A 17,839-nucleotide genomic window follows, 5' to 3' on the forward strand; every position below is an offset into this window, starting at 1 on the left:
TCATGAACAAGGAAATATAATAATAATGCTTTTATTATTTCCTCTAGGGCATATTTCCAACAGTCTCCCACTTGCACTAGAGTCAATAATCTAGTTACATTGTGATGAATCGAACACCCATGGAATTCTGGTGTTGATCATGTTTTGCTCTAGGGAGAGGTTTAGTCAACGGATCTGCTACATTCAGGTCCGTATGTACTTTACAAATCTCTATGTCTCCATCTTGAACATTTTCACGAATGGAGTTGAAGCGACGCTTGATGTGCCTTGTCTTCTTGTGAAACCTGGGCTCCTTGGCAAGAGCAATAGCTCCAGTGTTGTCACAGAAGAGCTTGATCGGCCCCGACGCATTGGGTATGACTCCTAGGTCGGTGATGAACTCCTTCACCCATATTGCTTCATGTGCTGCCTCCGAGGCTGCCATGTACTCCGCTTCACATGTAGATCCCGCCACGACGCTTTGCTTGCAACTGCACCAGCTTACTGCCGCACCATTCAAAATATACACGTATCCGGTTTGTGACTTTGAGTCATCCAGATCTGTGTCGAAGCTAGCGTCGACGTAACCCTTTACAACGAGCTCTTCATCACCTCCATAAACGAGAAACATTTCCTTAGTCCTTTTCAGGTACTTCAGGATATTCTTGACCGCTATCCAGTGTTCCTTGCCGGGATTACTTTGGTACCTTCCTACCAAACTTACGGCAAGGTTTACATCAGGTCTAGTACACAGCATGGCATACATAATAAAACCTATGGCTGATGCATAGGGGATGACGCTCATCTCTTCTATATCTTCTGCCGTGGTCGGACATTGAGCTGAGCTCAACTTCATACCTTGCAACACAGGCAAGAACCCCTTCTTAGACTGATCCATATTGAACTTCTTCAATATCTTATGAAGGTATGTGCTTTGTGAAAGACCTATGAGGCGTCTCGATCTATCTCTATAGATTTTGATGCCTAATATATAAGCAGCTTCTCCAAGGTCCTTCATAGAAAAACTTTTATTCAAGTAGGCCTTGATGCTGTCCAAGAGTTCTATATCATTTCCCTTCAAAAGTATGTCATCTACATATAATATGAGAAATGCTACAGAGCTCCCACTCACTTTCTTGTAAACGCAGGCTTCTCCATAAGTCTGCGTGAACCCAAACGCTTTGATCATCTCATCAAAGCGAATGTTCCAACTCCGAGATGCTTGCACCAGCCCATAAATCGAGCGTTGGAGCTTGCACACCTTGTCAGCATTCTTAGGATCGACAAAACCTTCCGGCTACATCATATACAATTCTTCCTTAAGGAAACCATTAAGGAATGCCATTTTGACGTCCATTTGCCATATCTCATAATCATAGAATGCGGCAATCGCTAACATGATTCGGACGGACTTCAGCTTCGCTACCGGTGAGAAAGTCTCATCGTAGTCAACCCCTTGAACTTGTCGATAACCCTTAGCAACAAGCCGAGCTTTATAGATGGTCACATTACCTTCCGCGTCTGTCTTCTTCTTAAAGATCCATTTATTTTCTATGGCTCGCCGTTCAACGGGCGAGTCAGTCAAAGTCCATACTTCGTTTTCATACATGGATCCTATCTCGGATTTCATGGCTTCTAGCCATTTTCGGAATCCGAACCCGCCATCGCTTCTTCATAGTTCGAAGGTTCACCGTTGTCTAACAACATGATTTCCAAGACAGGGTTGCCGTACCACTCTGGTGCGGAACGTGTCCTTGTGGACCTTCGAATTTCAGTAGGAGCTTGATCAGAAGTATCTTGATCATTATCATTAACTTCCTCTCTAGTCGGTGCTGGCACCTCAGGAACATTTTCTTGAGTTGTGCCAGTTTCCGGTTCAAGAGGTAATACTTCATCAAGCTCTACTTTCCTCCCACTTACTTCTTTCGAGAGAAACTCTTTCTCTAGAAAGGACCCATTCTTGGCAACAAAGATCTTGCCTTCGGATCTAAGGTAGAAGGTGTACCCAATAGTTTCTTTTGGGTATCCTATGAAGACGCATTTTTCCGACTTGGGTTCGAGCTTTTCAGGTTGAAGTTTCTTGACATAAGCATCGCATCCCCAAACTTTTAGAAACGACAGCTTAGGTTTCTTCCCAAACCATAATTCATACGGTGTCGTCTCAACGGATTTCGACGGAGCCCAATTTAAAGTGAATGCAGCAGTCTCTAAAGCATAGCCCCAAAAAGATAGCGGTAAATCGGTAAGAGACATCATAGATCGCACCATATCTAATAGAGTGCGATTACGACGTTCGGACACACCGTTACGCTGAGGTGTTCCAGGCGGCGTGAGTTGTGAAACTATTCCACATTTTCTTAAGTGTGTGCCAAACTCGTGACTCAAGTATTCTCCTCCACGATCTGATCGTAGAAACTTGATTTTCCTGTCACGTTGATTTTCAACCTCACTCTGAAATTCCTTGAACTTTTCAAAGGTTTCAGACTTGTGTTTCATTAAGTAGATATACCCATACCTACTTAAATCATCAGTGAGGGTGAGAACATAAAGATAGCCACCGCGAGCCTCAACACTCATTGGACCGCACACATCAGTATGTATGATTTCCAATAAGTCGGTTGCTCGCTCCATTGTTCCTGAGAACGGGGTCTTGGTCATTTTACCCATGAGGCATGGTTCGCACGTGTCAAATGATTCATAATCAAGAGACTCTAAAAGTCCATCTGCATGGAGCTTCTTCATGCGTTTGACACCTATGTGACCAAGGCGGCAGTGCCACAAGTATGTGGGACTATCATTATCAACCTTACTTCTTTTGGTACTCACATTATGAACATGTGTAGCATCACGTTCGAGATTCATAAAGAATAAACCATTCACCATAGGAGCATGACCATAAAACATATCTCTCATAAAAATGGAACAACCATTATTCTCAGATTTAAAAGAGTAGCCATCTCGAATTAAACGAGATCCCGATACAATGTTCATGCTCAAAGCTAGCACTAAATAACAATTATTAAGGTTTAAAACTAATCCCGAAGGGAGATGCAGAGGTAGCGTGCCGACGGCGATCACATTGACCTTGGAACCATTCCCGACGCGCATCGTCACCTCGTCCTTTGCTAGTTTCCGCTTATTCCGCAGCCCCTGCTTTGAGTTACAAATGTGAGCAACTGCACCGGTATCAAATACCCAGGAGCTACTACGGGCACTAGTAAGGTACACATCAATTACATGTATATCACATATACCTTTTGTTTTGCCGGCCTTCTTATCCACTAAGTACTTAGGGCAGTTCCGCTTCCAGTGACCGCTTCCCTTGCAATAAAAGCACTCAGTCTCGGGCTTGGGTCCATTCTTTGGCTTCTTCCCAGCAGCTTGCTTGCCAGGCGCGGCAACTTCCTTGCCGTCCTTCTTGAAGTTCTTTTTACCCTTGCCTTTCTTGAACTTAGTGGTTTTATTGACCATCAACACTTGATGTTCCTTCTTGACTTCTACCTCCGCTGATTTCAGCATTGAGAACAACTCAGGAATGGTCTTTTGCATCCCCTGCATGTTGAAGTTCATCACGAAGCTCTTGTAGCTTGGTGGAAGCGACTGGAGGATTCTGTCAATGACCGCATCATCCGGGAGATTAACTCCCAGCTGAGACAAGCGGTTATGCAACCCAGACATAGTGAGTATGTGCTCACTGACAGAACTATTTTCCTCCATCTTACAGCTGAAGAACTTATCGGAGACTTCATATCTCTCGATCCGGGCATGAGCTTGAAAAACCATTTTCAGCTCTTCGAACATCTCGTATGCTCCATGTCTCTCAAAACGTTTTTGGAGCCCCGGCTCTAAGCTGTAAAGCATGCCGCACTGAACGAGGGAGTAGTCGTCAACACGTGTCTGCCAAGCGTTCATAACGTCTTGGTTCTGTGGGACGGGAGCTTCACCTAGCGGTGCTTGTAGGACATAATCTTTCTTGGCAGCTATGAGGATGATCCTCAGGTTCCGGACCCAGTCCGTATAGTTGCTGCCATCGTCTTTCAGCTTGGTTTTCTCTAGGAACGCGTTGAAGTTGAGGACTACGTTGGCCATTTGATCTACAAGACATATTGCAAAGATTTTAGACTAAGTTCATGATAATTAAGTTCATCTAATCAAATTATTAATGAACTCCCACTTAGATTAGACATCCCTCTAGTCATCTAAGTATTACATGATCCGAGTTAACTAGACCGTGTCCGATCATCACGTGAGACGGACTAGTCAACGTCGGTGAACATCTTCATGTTGATCGTATCTTCTATACGACTCATGCTCGACCTTTCGGTCTTCTGTGTTCCGAGGCCATGTCTGTACATGCTAGGCTCGTCAAGTCAACCTAAGTGTTTGCATGTGTAAATCTGTCTTACACCCGTTGTATGTGAACGTCTGAATAAAACACCCGATCATCACGTGATGTTTTGAAACAGCGAACTGTCGCAACGGTGCACAGTTAGGGGGAACACTTCTTGAAATTAGTATGAGGGATCATCTTATTTACTACCGTCGTTCTAAGTAAACAAGATGCAAAACATGATAAACATCACATGCAATCAAATAATGAACGTGACATGATATGGCCAATATCACATAGCTCCTTTGATCTCCATCTTGGGGCTCCATGATCATCTTGTCACCGGCTTGACACCATGATCTCCATCATCATGATCTCCATCATCGTGTCTCCATGAAGTTGCTCGCCAACTATTACTTCTACTACTATGGCTAACGCGTTTAGCAATAAAGTAAAGTAATTTACATGGCGTTTCTCAATGACTCGCAGGTCATATAAAAGAATAAAGACAACTCCTATGGCTCCTGCCGGTTGTCATACTCATCGACATGCAAGTCGTGATTCCTATTAAAATAGCATGAACATCTCATACATCACATATAGATCATTCATCATTCATCACAACTTTGTCCATATCATATCACAAACCACTTGCTGCAAAAACAAGTTAGACGTCCTCTAATTGTTGTTGCAAGTTTTACGTGGCTGAATTAGGGTTCTAGCAAGAACGTCTTCTTACCTACGTTAAAGCCACAACGTGATTTGTCAACTTCTATTTACCCTTCATAAGGACCCTGTTCATCGAATCCGCTCCAACTAAAGTGGGAGAGACAGACACCCGCCAGCCACCTTATGCAACTAGTGCATGTTAGTCGGTGGAACCGGTCTCACGTAAGCGTACGTGTAAGGTTGGTCCGGGCTGCTTCATCCCACAATACCGCTGAAGCAAGAAAAGACTAGTAACGGCAAGAAAGTTGACAAATCTACGCCCACAACTCATTGTGTTCTACTCGCGCAAGAAGAACTACGCATAGACCTAGCTCATGATGCCACTGTTGGGGAACGTTGCAGAAAACAAAAATTTTCCTACTCGTTTCACCAAGATCATCTAGGAGTTCATCTAGCAACGAGTCATCGGATGCATCTACATACCTTTGTAGATGGCGCACGGAAGCGTTCAAAAGAACGGTGATGATGTAGTCGTACTCGACGTGATCCAAATCACCGATGACCAGCGCCGAACGGACGGCACCTCCGCGTTCAACACACGTACGGGACGGGAGACGTCTCCTCCTTCTTGATCCAGCAAGGCGGGAGGAGAGGTTGATGAAGATCCAGCAGCACGACGGCGTGGTGGTGGATGCAGGGCGTCACAGAAGCAGGGCTTCGCCAAGACTACGAGGGAGAGACGTAACGGGGAGAGAGGGAGGCGCCAGGGGCTGGTGTGAAATCCCTCCTCTCCCCCCCACTATATATAGGAGTGCCATGGGGGGGGCGCCGGCCCTAGTAGATGAGATCTACTAGGGGGGCGGCGGCCAAGGGGAGGATTCCCTCCCCCCCAAGGCACCTAGGGGTGCCTTCCACCACATGGACTCTTCCATGGTGGAAACCCTAGGCGCATGGGCCTATAGGGGCTGGCGCCCCAGCCCACTATGGGCTGGGTTCCCTCTTATTTCAGCCCATGGGGCCCTCCGGGATAGGTGGCCCCACCCGGTGGACCCCCGGGACCCTTCCGATGGTCCCGGTACAATACCGATAACCCCGAAACTTGTCCCGATGCCCGAAACAGCACTTCCTATATATAATTCTTTACCTCCGGACCATTCCGGAACTCCTCGTGACGTCCGAGATCTCATCCGGGACTCCGAACAACATTCGGGTTTCTGCATATACATATCTTCACAACCCCAGCGTCACCGAACCTTAAGTGTGTAGACCCTACGGGTTTGGGAGACAAGCAGACATGACCGAGACGACTCTCCAGTCAATAACCAACAGCGGGATCTGGATACCCATGTTGGCTCCCACATGCTCCATGATGATCTCATCGGATGAACCACGATGTCGAGGATTCAATCAACCCCGTACGCAATTCCCTTTGTCAATCGATATGTTACTTGCCCGAGATTCGATCGTCGGTATCCCAATACCTCGTTCAATCTCGTTACCGGCAAGTCACTTTACTCGTACCGTAATGCATGATCCCGTGACCAGACACTTGGTCACTTTGAGCTCATTATGATGATGCATTACCGAGTGGGCCCAGCGATACCTCTCCGTCATACGGAGTGACAAATCCCAGTCTTGATCCGTGTCAACCCAACAGACACTTTCGGAGATACCCGTAGTATACCTTTATAGTCACCCAGTTACGTTGTGACGTTTGGTATACCCAAAGCACTCCTACGGTATCCGGGAGTTACACGATCTCATGGTCTAAGGAAAAGATACTTTGACATTGGAAAACTCTAGCAAACGAACTATACGATCTTGTGCTATGTTTAGGATTGGGTCTTGTCCATCACATCATTCTCCTAATGATGTGATCTCGTTACCAATGACATCTAATGTCCATAGTCAGGAAACCATGACTATCTGTTGATCAACGAGCTAGTCAACTAGAGGCTTACTAGGGACATGTTGGTGTCTGTTATTCACACATGTATTACGATTTCCGGATAACACAATTATAGCATGAATAAAGACAATTATCATGAACAAGGAAATATAATAATAATGCTTTTATTATCGCCTCTAGGGCATATTTCCAACAATCCCCATATCTGCTCAAATCATCTGTGAAGGTCAGAAAATAATGATACCTACTGCAAGCCTTAATATTCATCGGACCACATACATCGGTATGTATGATTTCCAAAAAATCTGTTGCTTGCTTCATTGTTCCGGAGAATGGCGTTTTAGTCATCTTGCCCATAAGGCATGGTTCGCAAGCATCAAGTGATTCCAAAAGCCCATCAGCATGTAGTTTCTTCATGCGCTTTACACCAATATGACTTAAACGGCAGTGCCACAAATAAGTTGCACTATCATTATTAACTTTGTATCTTTTGGTTTCAATATTATGAATATGTGTATTACTATGATCGAGATCCAACAAACTTGTTTCATTGGGTGTATGACCATCGAAGGTTTTATTCATGTAAACAGAACAACAATTATTCTCTGACTTTAATGAATAACCGTATTGCAATAAACATGATCAAATCATATTCATGCTCAACGCAAAAACCAAATAACACTTATTTAGGTTCAACACTAATCCCGAAAGTATAGGGGAGTGTGCGATGATGATCATATCAATCTTGGAACTACTTCCAACACACATCGTCACTTCACCCTTAACTAGTCTCTGTTTATTCTGCAACTCCTGTTTCGAGTTACTACTTTTAGCAACTGATCCAGTATCAAATACTGAGGGGTTGCTATAAACACTAGTAAAGTACACATCAATAACATGTATATCAAATATACTTTTGTTCACTTTGCCATCCTTCTTATCCGCCAAATACTTGGGGCAATTCTGCTTCCAGTGACCAGTCCCTTTGCAGTAGAAGCACTTAGTCTCAGGCTTAGGACCAGACTTGGGCTTCTTCACTTGAGCAGCAACTTGCTTGCTGTTCTTCTTGAAGTTCCCCTTCTTCCCTTTGCCCTTTTCTTGAAACTAGTGGTCTTGTTAACCATCAACACTTGATGTTTTTCTTCATTTCTACCTTCGTCGATTTCAGCATCACGAAGAGCTTGGGAATTGTTTCCGTTATCCCTTGCATATTATAGTTCATCACGAAGTTCTACTAACTTGGTGATGGTGACTAGAGAATTCTGTCAATCACTATTTTATCTGGAAGATTAACTCCCACTTGATTCAAGTGATTGTAGTACCCAGACAATCTGAGCACATGCTCACTGCTTGAGCTATTCTCCTCCATCTTTTAGCTATAGAACTTGTTGGAGACTTCATATTTCTCAACTCGGGTATTTGCTTGAAATATTAACTTCAACTCCTGGAACATCTCATATGGTCCATGACGTTCAAAACGTCTTTGAAGTCCCGATTCTAAGCCGTTAAGCATGGTGCACTAAACTATCAAGTAGTCATCATATTGAGCTAGCCAAACGTTCATAACGTCTGCATCTGCTCCTACAATAGGTCTATCACCTAGCGGTGCATCAAGGACATAATTCTTCTGTGCAGCAATGAGGATAAACCTCAGATCACGGATCCAATCCGCGTCATTGCTACTAACATCTTTCAACAGAATTTTTCTCTAGGAACATATCAAAATAAACATATGAAAGCAACAACGCGAGCTATTGATCTACAACATAGATATGCTAATACTACCAGGACTAAGTTCATGATAAATTAAAGTTCAATTAATCATATTACTTAAGAACTTCCACTTAGATAGACATCCCTCTAATCCTCTAAGTGATCACGTGATCCAAATCAACTAAACCATAACCGATCATCACGTGAAATGGAGTAGCTTTCAATGGTGAACATCACTATGTTGATCATATCTACTATATGATTCACGCTCGACCTTTCGGTCTCAATGTTCTGAGGCCATATCTGTATATGCTTGGCTCGTCAAGTATAACCTGAGTATTCCGCGTGTGCAACTATTTTGCACCCGTTGTATTTGAACGTAGAGCCTATCACACCCGATCATCACGTGGTGTCTCAGCACGAAGAACTTTCGCAACGGTGCATACTCAAGGAGAACACTTCTTGATAATTTTAGTGAGAGATCATATTATAATGCTACCGTCAATCAAAGCAAGATAAGATGCATAAAAGATAAACATCACATGCAATCAATATAAGTGATATGATATGGCCATCATCATCTTGTGCTTGTGATCTCCATCTCCGAAGCACCGTCATGATCACCATCGTCACCGGCGCGACACCTTGATCTCCATCGTAGCATCGTTGTCGTCTCGCCAATCTTATGCTTCCACGACTATTGCTACCGCTTAGTGATAAAGTAAAGCATTACAGCGCGATTGCATTGCATACAATAAAGCGACAACCATATGGCTCCTGCCAGTTGCCGATAACTCGGTTACAAAACATGATCATCTCATACAATAAAATTTAGCATCATGTCTTGACCATATCACATCACAACATGCCCTACAAAAACAAGTTAGACATCCTCTACTTTGTTTGTTGCAAGTTTTACGTGGCTGCTACGGGCTTAAGCAAGAACCGATCTTACCTACGCATCAAAACCACAACGATAGTTTGTCAAGTTGATGCCGTTTTAACCTTCACAAGGACTGGGCGTAGCCACACTCGGTTCAACTAAAGTTGGAGAAACTGTCACCCGCAAGCCACCTATGTGCAAAGCACATCGGGAGAACCGGTCTCGCGTAAGCGTACGCGTAATGTCGGTCCGGGCCGCTTCATCCAACAATACCGCCGAACCAAAGTATGACATGCTAGTAGGCAGTATGACTTATATCGCCCACAACTCACTTGTGTTCTACTCGTGCATATAACATCAAACCATAAAACCTAGGCTCGGATGCCACTGTTGGGGAACGTAGTAATTTCAAAAAATTTCCTACGCACACGCAAGATCATGGTGATGCATAGCAACGAGAGGGGAGAGTGTTGTCTACGTACCCTCGTAGACCGAAGCGGAAGCATTGACGCAATGTAGAGGAAGTAGTCGTACGTCTTCCCGGTCCAACCGATCCAAGCACCGTTACTCCGGCACCTCCGAGTTCTTGACACACGTACAGCTCGATGACGCACCCCGGGCTCCGATCCAGCAAAGCTTCGGGGAGGAGTTTCGTCAGCACGACGGCGTGGTGACGATCTTGATGTTTAACCGTCGCAGGGCTTCGCCTAAGCACCGCTACAATATGATCGAGGTGTAATATCGTGGAGGGGGGCACCGCACACGGCTAAGGAACGATCACAAAGATCAACTTGTGTGTTCTAGGGTGCCCCCCTGCCCCCGTATATAAAGGAGGGAGGGGGAGGTGCGGCCGGCCCCCTAGGGGTGCGCCTGGAGGAGTCCTACTCCCACTGGGAGTAGGACTCCCCTCCTCTTGCCTTGTTGGAGAAGGAAAGGGGGAAGGGGAAGAGGGAAGGGGGGCGCCGCCCCCCCCCCTTCCTTGTCCTATTTGGACTAGGGGGGGAGGGGGCACGCGGCCTGCCCTCGCCGGCCCTCCTCTTCTCCCTTATGGCCCATCAAGGCCCAATAACCCCCCGGGGGGTTCCAGTAACCCCCCGGTACTCCGGTAAAATGCCGATTTCACCCGGAACGATTCCGATGTCCAAATATAGGCTTCCAATATATCGATCTTTATGTCTCGACCATTTCGAGACTCCTCGTCATGTCCCCGATCTCATCTGGGACTCCGAACTCCTTCGGTACATCAAAACTCATAAACTCATAATATAACTGTCATCGAAACCTTAAGCGTGCGGACCCTACGGTTCGAGAACAATGTAGACATGACCGAGACACGTCTCCGGTCAATAACCAATAGCGGGACCTGGATGCCCATATTGGCTCCTACATATTCTACGAAGATCTTTATCGGTCGGACCGCATAACAACATACGTTGTTCCCTTTGTCATCGGTATGTTACTTGCCTGAGATTCGATCGTCGGTATCCAATACCTAGTTCAATCTCGTTACCAGCAAGTCTCTTTACTCGTTCCGTAATACATCATCCCGCAACTAACTCATTAGTTGTAATGCTTGCAAGGCTTAAGTGATATGCATTACCGAGAGGGCCCAGAGATACCTCTCCGACATTCGGAGTGACAAATCCTAATCTCGAAATACGCCAACCCAACAAGTACCTTTGGAGACACCTGTAGAGCACCTTTATAATCACCCGGTTACGTTGTGACGTTTGGTAGCACACAAAGTGTTCCTCCGGTAAATGGGAGTTGCATAATCTCGTAGTCATAGGAACATGTATAAGTCATGAAGAAAGCAATAGCAACATACTAAACGATCGGGTGCTAAGTTAACGGAATGGGTCATGTCAATCAGATCATTCAACTAATGATGTGATCCCGTTAATCAAATAACAACTCTTTGTCCATGGTTAGGAAACATAACCATCTTTGATTAACAAGCTAGTCAAGTAGAGGCATACTAGTGACACTCTGTTTTTCTATGTATTCACACATGTATTATGTTTCCGGTTAATACAATTCTAGCATGAATAATAAACATTTATCATGATATAAGGAAATAAATAATAACTTTATTATTGCCTCTAGGGCATATTTCCTTCACCCCCTTCCCCTTCCTAGTTGGACTAGGAAAGGAGGGAGTCCTACTCCTACTAGGAGGAGGACTCCTCCTCTCCTTCGCGCGCCCAAGGGTCGGCCGGCCTCCCCCTTGCTCCTTTATATACGGGGGCAGGGGGCACCCTAGAACACACAACAGACATTGTCTTAGCCGTGTGCGGTGCCCCCCTCCACCATAATCCACCTCGGTCATATCGTTGCACTGCTTAGGCGAAGCCATGCACCGGTAGCTTCATCATCACCGTCATCACGCCGTCATGCTGACGAAGCTCTCCTTCGACATTCAGCTGGATCGAGAGTTCGTGGGACGTCACCGAGTTGAACATGTGCAGATCGCGGAGGTGCCGTACTTACGGTACTAGGATCGGTCGATCATGAAGACGTACGACAACATCAACCATGTTGTCTAAACGCTTCCGCCTACGGTCTACGAGGGTATGTAGACAACACTCTCTCCTCTCGTTGCTATGCATCACCATGATCTTGCGTGTGCGTAGGAATTTTTTTGAAATTACTACGTTCCCCAACACTGGCACCCGAGCCAGGTTTATGCGTAGATGTTATATGCACGAGTAGAACACAAGTGAGTTGTGGGCGATAATAGTCATACTGCTTACCAGCATGTCATACTTTGATTCGGCGGTATTGTTGGATAAAGTGGCCCGGACTGACATTACCCATACGCTTACGTGAGACTGGTTCAGCCGACGTGCTTCGCACACAGGTGGCTGGTGGGTATCAGTTTCTCCAACTTTAGTTGAATCGAGTGTGGTTATGCCCGGTCTTTGTTGAAGGTTAAAACAACACATACTTGACAAAAAATCGTTGTGGTTTTAATGCGTAGGTAACAACGGTTCTTGCTCAGCCCATAGCAGCCACGTAAAACTTGCAACAACAAAGTAGAGGACGCCTAACTTATTTTTGCAGGGCATATTGTGATGTGATAAGGTCGAGACATGATGCTAAATTTTATTGTATGAGAAGATCATCTTTTGTAACAGAATTATCGGCAACTGGCGGGAGCCATATAGTTGTCACTTTATTGTATGAAATGCAATCGTCATGTAATTGTTTTACTTTATCACTAAGCGGTAGCGATAGTCGTAGAAGCGATAGTTGGCGAGATGACAACGATGCTTTGATGGAGATCAAGGTGTCAAGCCGGTGATGATGGTGATCATGACGGTGCTTTCGAGATGGAGATCAAAGGCACAAGATGATGATGGTCATATCATATCACTTATAATTGATTGCATGTGATGTTTATCCTTTATGCATCTTATTTTGATTTGATTGACGGTAGCATTATAAGATGATCTCTCACTAAATTTCAAGGTACAAGTGTTCTCCCTAAGTATGCACCATTGCGAAAGTTCATCGTTCCAGGACACCACGTGATGATCGGGTGTGATAAGCTCTACGTTCATATACAACGGGTGCGAGCCAGTTTTGCACATGCAGAATACTCGGGTTAAACTTGACAAGCCTAGCATATGCAGATATGGCCTCGGAACACTGAGACCGAAAGGTCGAGCGTTAATCATATAGTAGACATGATCAACATAGTGATGTTCACCATTGAAAACTACTCCATCTCACGTGATGATTGGACATGGTTTAGTTGATTTGGATCACGTGATCACTTAGATGATTAGATGGATGTCTATCTAAGTGGGAGTTCTTAAGTAATTTGATTAATTGAACTTTAATTTATCATGAACTTAGTACCTGATAGTATTTTGCATGCCTATGTTGTTGTAGATAGATGGCCCATGATGTTGTTTCGTTGAATTTTAATGTGTTCCTAGAGAAAGCTAAGTTGAAAAATGATGATAGAAACTACACGGACTGGGTCCATAACTTGAGGATTATGCTCATTGCTGCATAGAAGAATTACGTCCTGGAAGCAGTGCTAGGTGCCAAACCCGCTATAGGAGCAACACCAGATGTTATGAACGTCTGGCAGAGCAAAGCTGATGACTACTCGATAGTTCAGTGTGCCATGCTTTACGGCTTGCAACCGAAACTTCAACGACGCTTTGAACGTCATGGAGCATATGAGATGTTCCAGGAGTTGAAGTTAATATTTCAAGCAAATGTCCAGATTGAGAGATATGAAGTCTCCAATAAGTTCTACAACTGCAAGATGGAGGAGAATAGTTCTGTCAATGAGCATATACTCAAAATGTCTGGGTATAACAATCACTTGATTCAACTATGAGTTAATCTTCCTGATGATAGTGTCATTGATAGAATTCTTCAATCACTGACACCAAGCTAGAAGAGCTTCGTGATGAACTATAACATGCAAGGGATGGATAAGACAATTACCGAGCTCTTCGCAATGCTAAAGGCTGCGGAGGTAGAAATCAAGAAAGAGCATCAAGTGTTGATGGTCAACAAGACCATCAGTTTCTACAAAAATGGTAAAGGGAAGAAGGGGAATTTCAAGAAGAACAGCAAGCAAGTTGTTGCTCAAGTGAAGAAGCCCAAGTCTGGACCTAAGCCTGAGACTGAGTGCTTCTACTGCAAAGGGACTGGTCACTGGAAGCGGAACTGCCCCAAGTATTTGGCGGATAAGAACGATGGCATGGTGAACAAAGGTATATGTGATATACATGTTATTGATGTGTACCTTACTAATGCTCGCAGTAGTGCCTAGGTATTTGATACTGGTCTGTTGCTAATATTTGCAACTCGAAACAAGGACTACGGATTAAACGAATATTGGCTAAGGACAAGGTGAAGATGCGCGTGGGAAATGGTTCCAAAGTCGATGTGATCGCCGTCAGCACGCTACCTCTACATCTACCTTCGGGATTGGTTTTAGACCTGAATAATTGTTATTTGCTGCCAGCGTTAAGCATGAACATTATATCTGGATCCTGTTTGATGCAAGACGGTTATTCATTTAAATTGGAGAATAATGGTTGTTCTATTTATATGAGTAATATCTTTTATGGTCATGCACCCTTGAAGAGTGGTCTGTTTTTCCTAAATCTCAATGGTAGTGACACACATATTCATAATATTGAAGCCAAAAGATGTGGAGTTGATAATCATATTGCAACTTATTTGTTGCACTGTCGTTTGGGTCATATTTCTGTAAAGCGCATGAAGGAACTCCATTCTGATGGACTTTTGGAATCACTTGATGGGCAAAATGACTAAAATGCCGTTCTCCGGACCAATGGAGCGAGCAACAGATTTGTTGGAAATCATACATACTGATGTATGTGGTACAACGAATGTTGAGGCTCGCGGCAGGTATCGTTATTTTCTCACCTTCACAGATGATTTGAGCAGATATGGTATATCTACTTGATGAAGCATAAGTCTGAAACATTTGAAAAGTTCAAATAATTTCAGAGTGAAGTGGAAAATCATCGTAACAAGAAAATAAAGTTGTCGTCGAGGAGAATATTTGAGTTACGAGTTTGGTCTTCATTTGAAACAACGCGGAATAGTTTCGCAACTCACGCCACCCGGAACACCACAACGTAATGGTTTGTCCGAACATCGTAACCGCACTTTATTAGATATGGTGCGATCTATGATGTGTCTTACTGATTTACCGCTATCGTTTTGGGGTTATGCTTTAGAGACGATTGCATTCACATTAAATAGGGCACCATCTAAATCCGTTGAGACGACACCTTATGAACTATGGTTTGGCAAGAAACCAAAGTTGTCATTTCTCAAAGTTTGGGGCTGCGATGCTTATGTGAAAAAGCTTCAACCTGATAAGCTCGAACCCAAATCGGAGAAATGTGTCTTCATAGGATACCCAAAGGAGACTGTTGGGTACACCTTCTATCACAGATCTGAAGGAAAGACATTCATTGCTAAGAATGGATCCTTTGTAGAGAAGGAGTTTCTCCCGAAAGAAGTGAGAGGGAGGAAAGTAGAATTTGATGAGGTAATTGTATCTGCTCCCTTATTGGAAAGTAGTTCATCATAGAAATCTGTTCATGTGACTCCTACACCAATTAGTGAGGAAGCTAATGATGATGATCATGTAACTTCAGATCAAGTTACTACCGAACCTCGTAGGTCAACCAGAGTAAGATCCGCACCAGAGTGGTACGGTAATCCTGTTCTAGGGGTCATATTACTTGACCATGACAAACCTATGAACTATGAGGAAGCGATGATGAGCCCAGATTCCGCGAAATGGCTTGAGGCCATGAAATTTGAGATGGGATCCATGTATGAGAACAAAGTGTGGACTTGGTTGACTTGCCCGATGATCGGCAACCATCGAGAATAAATGGATCTTCAAGAGGAAGACTGACGCTGATGGTAATGTTACTGTCTACAAAGCTCGACTTGTTGCGAAAGGTTTTCGACAAGTTCAAGGAGTTGACTATGATGAGACCTTCTCACCCGTAGCGATGCTTAAGTCCGTCCGAATCATGTTAGCAATTGCTGCATTTTATGATTATGAAATTTGGCAAATGGATGTAAAGACTGCATTCCTGAATGGATTTCTGGAAGCCAAGTTGTATATGATGCAACCTAAAGGTTTTATCGATCCAAAGGATGCTAACAAAGTGAGCAAGCTCCAGCGATCCATATATGGACTAGTGCAAGCATCTCGGAGTTGGAATAAACGTTTTGATAGTGTGATCAAAGCATATGGTTTTATACAGACTTTTGGACAAGCCTGTATGTACAAGAAAGTGAGTGGGAGCTTTGTAGCATTTCTAATATTATATGTGGATGGCATATTGTTGATTGGAAATGATATAGAATTTATGAATAGCATAAAAGGATACTTGAATAAGAGTTTTTCAATGAAAGACCTCGGTGAAGCTGCTTATATATTGGGCATCAAGATCTATAGAGATAGATCAAGACGTTTAATTGGACTTTCACAAAGCACATACCTCGATAAAGTTTTGAAGAAGTTCAAAATGGATCAAGCAAAGAAAGGGTTCTTGCCTGTGTTACAAGGTTTGAAATTGAGTTAGACTCAATGCCCGACCACTGGAGAAGATAGAGAGAAAATGAAAATTGTTTCCTATGCTTCAGCCATAGGCTTTATCATGTATGCAATGCTGTGTACCAGACCTGATGTGTGCCTTGCTATTAGTTTAGCCGGGAGGTACCAAACTAATACAGGAGTGGATCACTGGGCAGCAGTCAAGAACATCCTGAAATACCTGAAAAGGACTAAGGATATGTTTCTCGTTTATGGAGGTGACAAAGAGCTCGTCGTAAATGGTTACGTCGATGCAAGCTTTGACACTGACCCGAATGACTCTAAGTCACAAACCGGATATGTATTTATATTGAACGATGGAGCTATCAGTTGGTGTAGTTCTAAGCAAAGCGTCGTGGCGGGATCTACGTGTGAAGCGGAGTACATAGCTGCTTCGGAAGCAGCGAATGAAGGAGTTCATATCCGATCTAGGTGTCATACCTAGTGCATCGGGTCCAATGCAAATCTTTTGTGACAATATTGGTGCAATTGCCTTGGCAAAGAAATACATATTTCACAAGAGAACCAAGCACATCAAGAGATGCTTCAATTCCATCCGTGATCAAGTTAAAGAGGGAGACATAGAGATTTGCAAGATATATACGGATCTGAATGTTGCAGACCCATTGACTAAGCCTCTCTCACAAGCAAAAGATGGTCGGCACCAAGACTCCATGGGTGTTAGAATCATTACTGTGTAATCTAGATTATCCTTATATCATGATAAATGTTTATTATTCATGCTAGAATTGTATTAACCAGAAACATGATACATGTTTGAATATATAGACAAAACAATATGTCCCTAGTATGCCTCTACTTGACTAGCTCATTCATCAAAGATGGTTATGTTTCCTTGCCATTGACATGTGTTGTCATTTGATGAACGAGATCACATCATTAGTAGAATGATGTGATGGACACGACCCATTTGTTAGCTGAGCACTATGATCGTTACAGTTTTATTGCTACTGCTTTCTTCATGACTTATACATGTTCCTCGGACTATGAGATTGTGCACCTCCCGAATATCCGGAGGAACACTTTGTGTCCAATCTAACGTCACAACATAAATGGGTGATTATAAAGATGCTCTACAGGTGTTACCAAAGGTGTTTGTTGGGTTGGCATGACTCAAGAATAGGATTTGTCACTTCGTGTTTCGGAGAGGTATCTCTGGGCCCTCTCGGTAATGCACATCACTATAAGCCTTGCAAGCAATGTGACTAATGAGTT

Source organism: Triticum urartu, chromosome 7A (genome assembly GCF_056163025.1).
Source record: "Triticum urartu cultivar PI428250 chromosome 7A, HENAU_Tu73, whole genome shotgun sequence".
Classification (NCBI taxonomy): domain Eukaryota; kingdom Viridiplantae; phylum Streptophyta; class Magnoliopsida; order Poales; family Poaceae; genus Triticum; species Triticum urartu.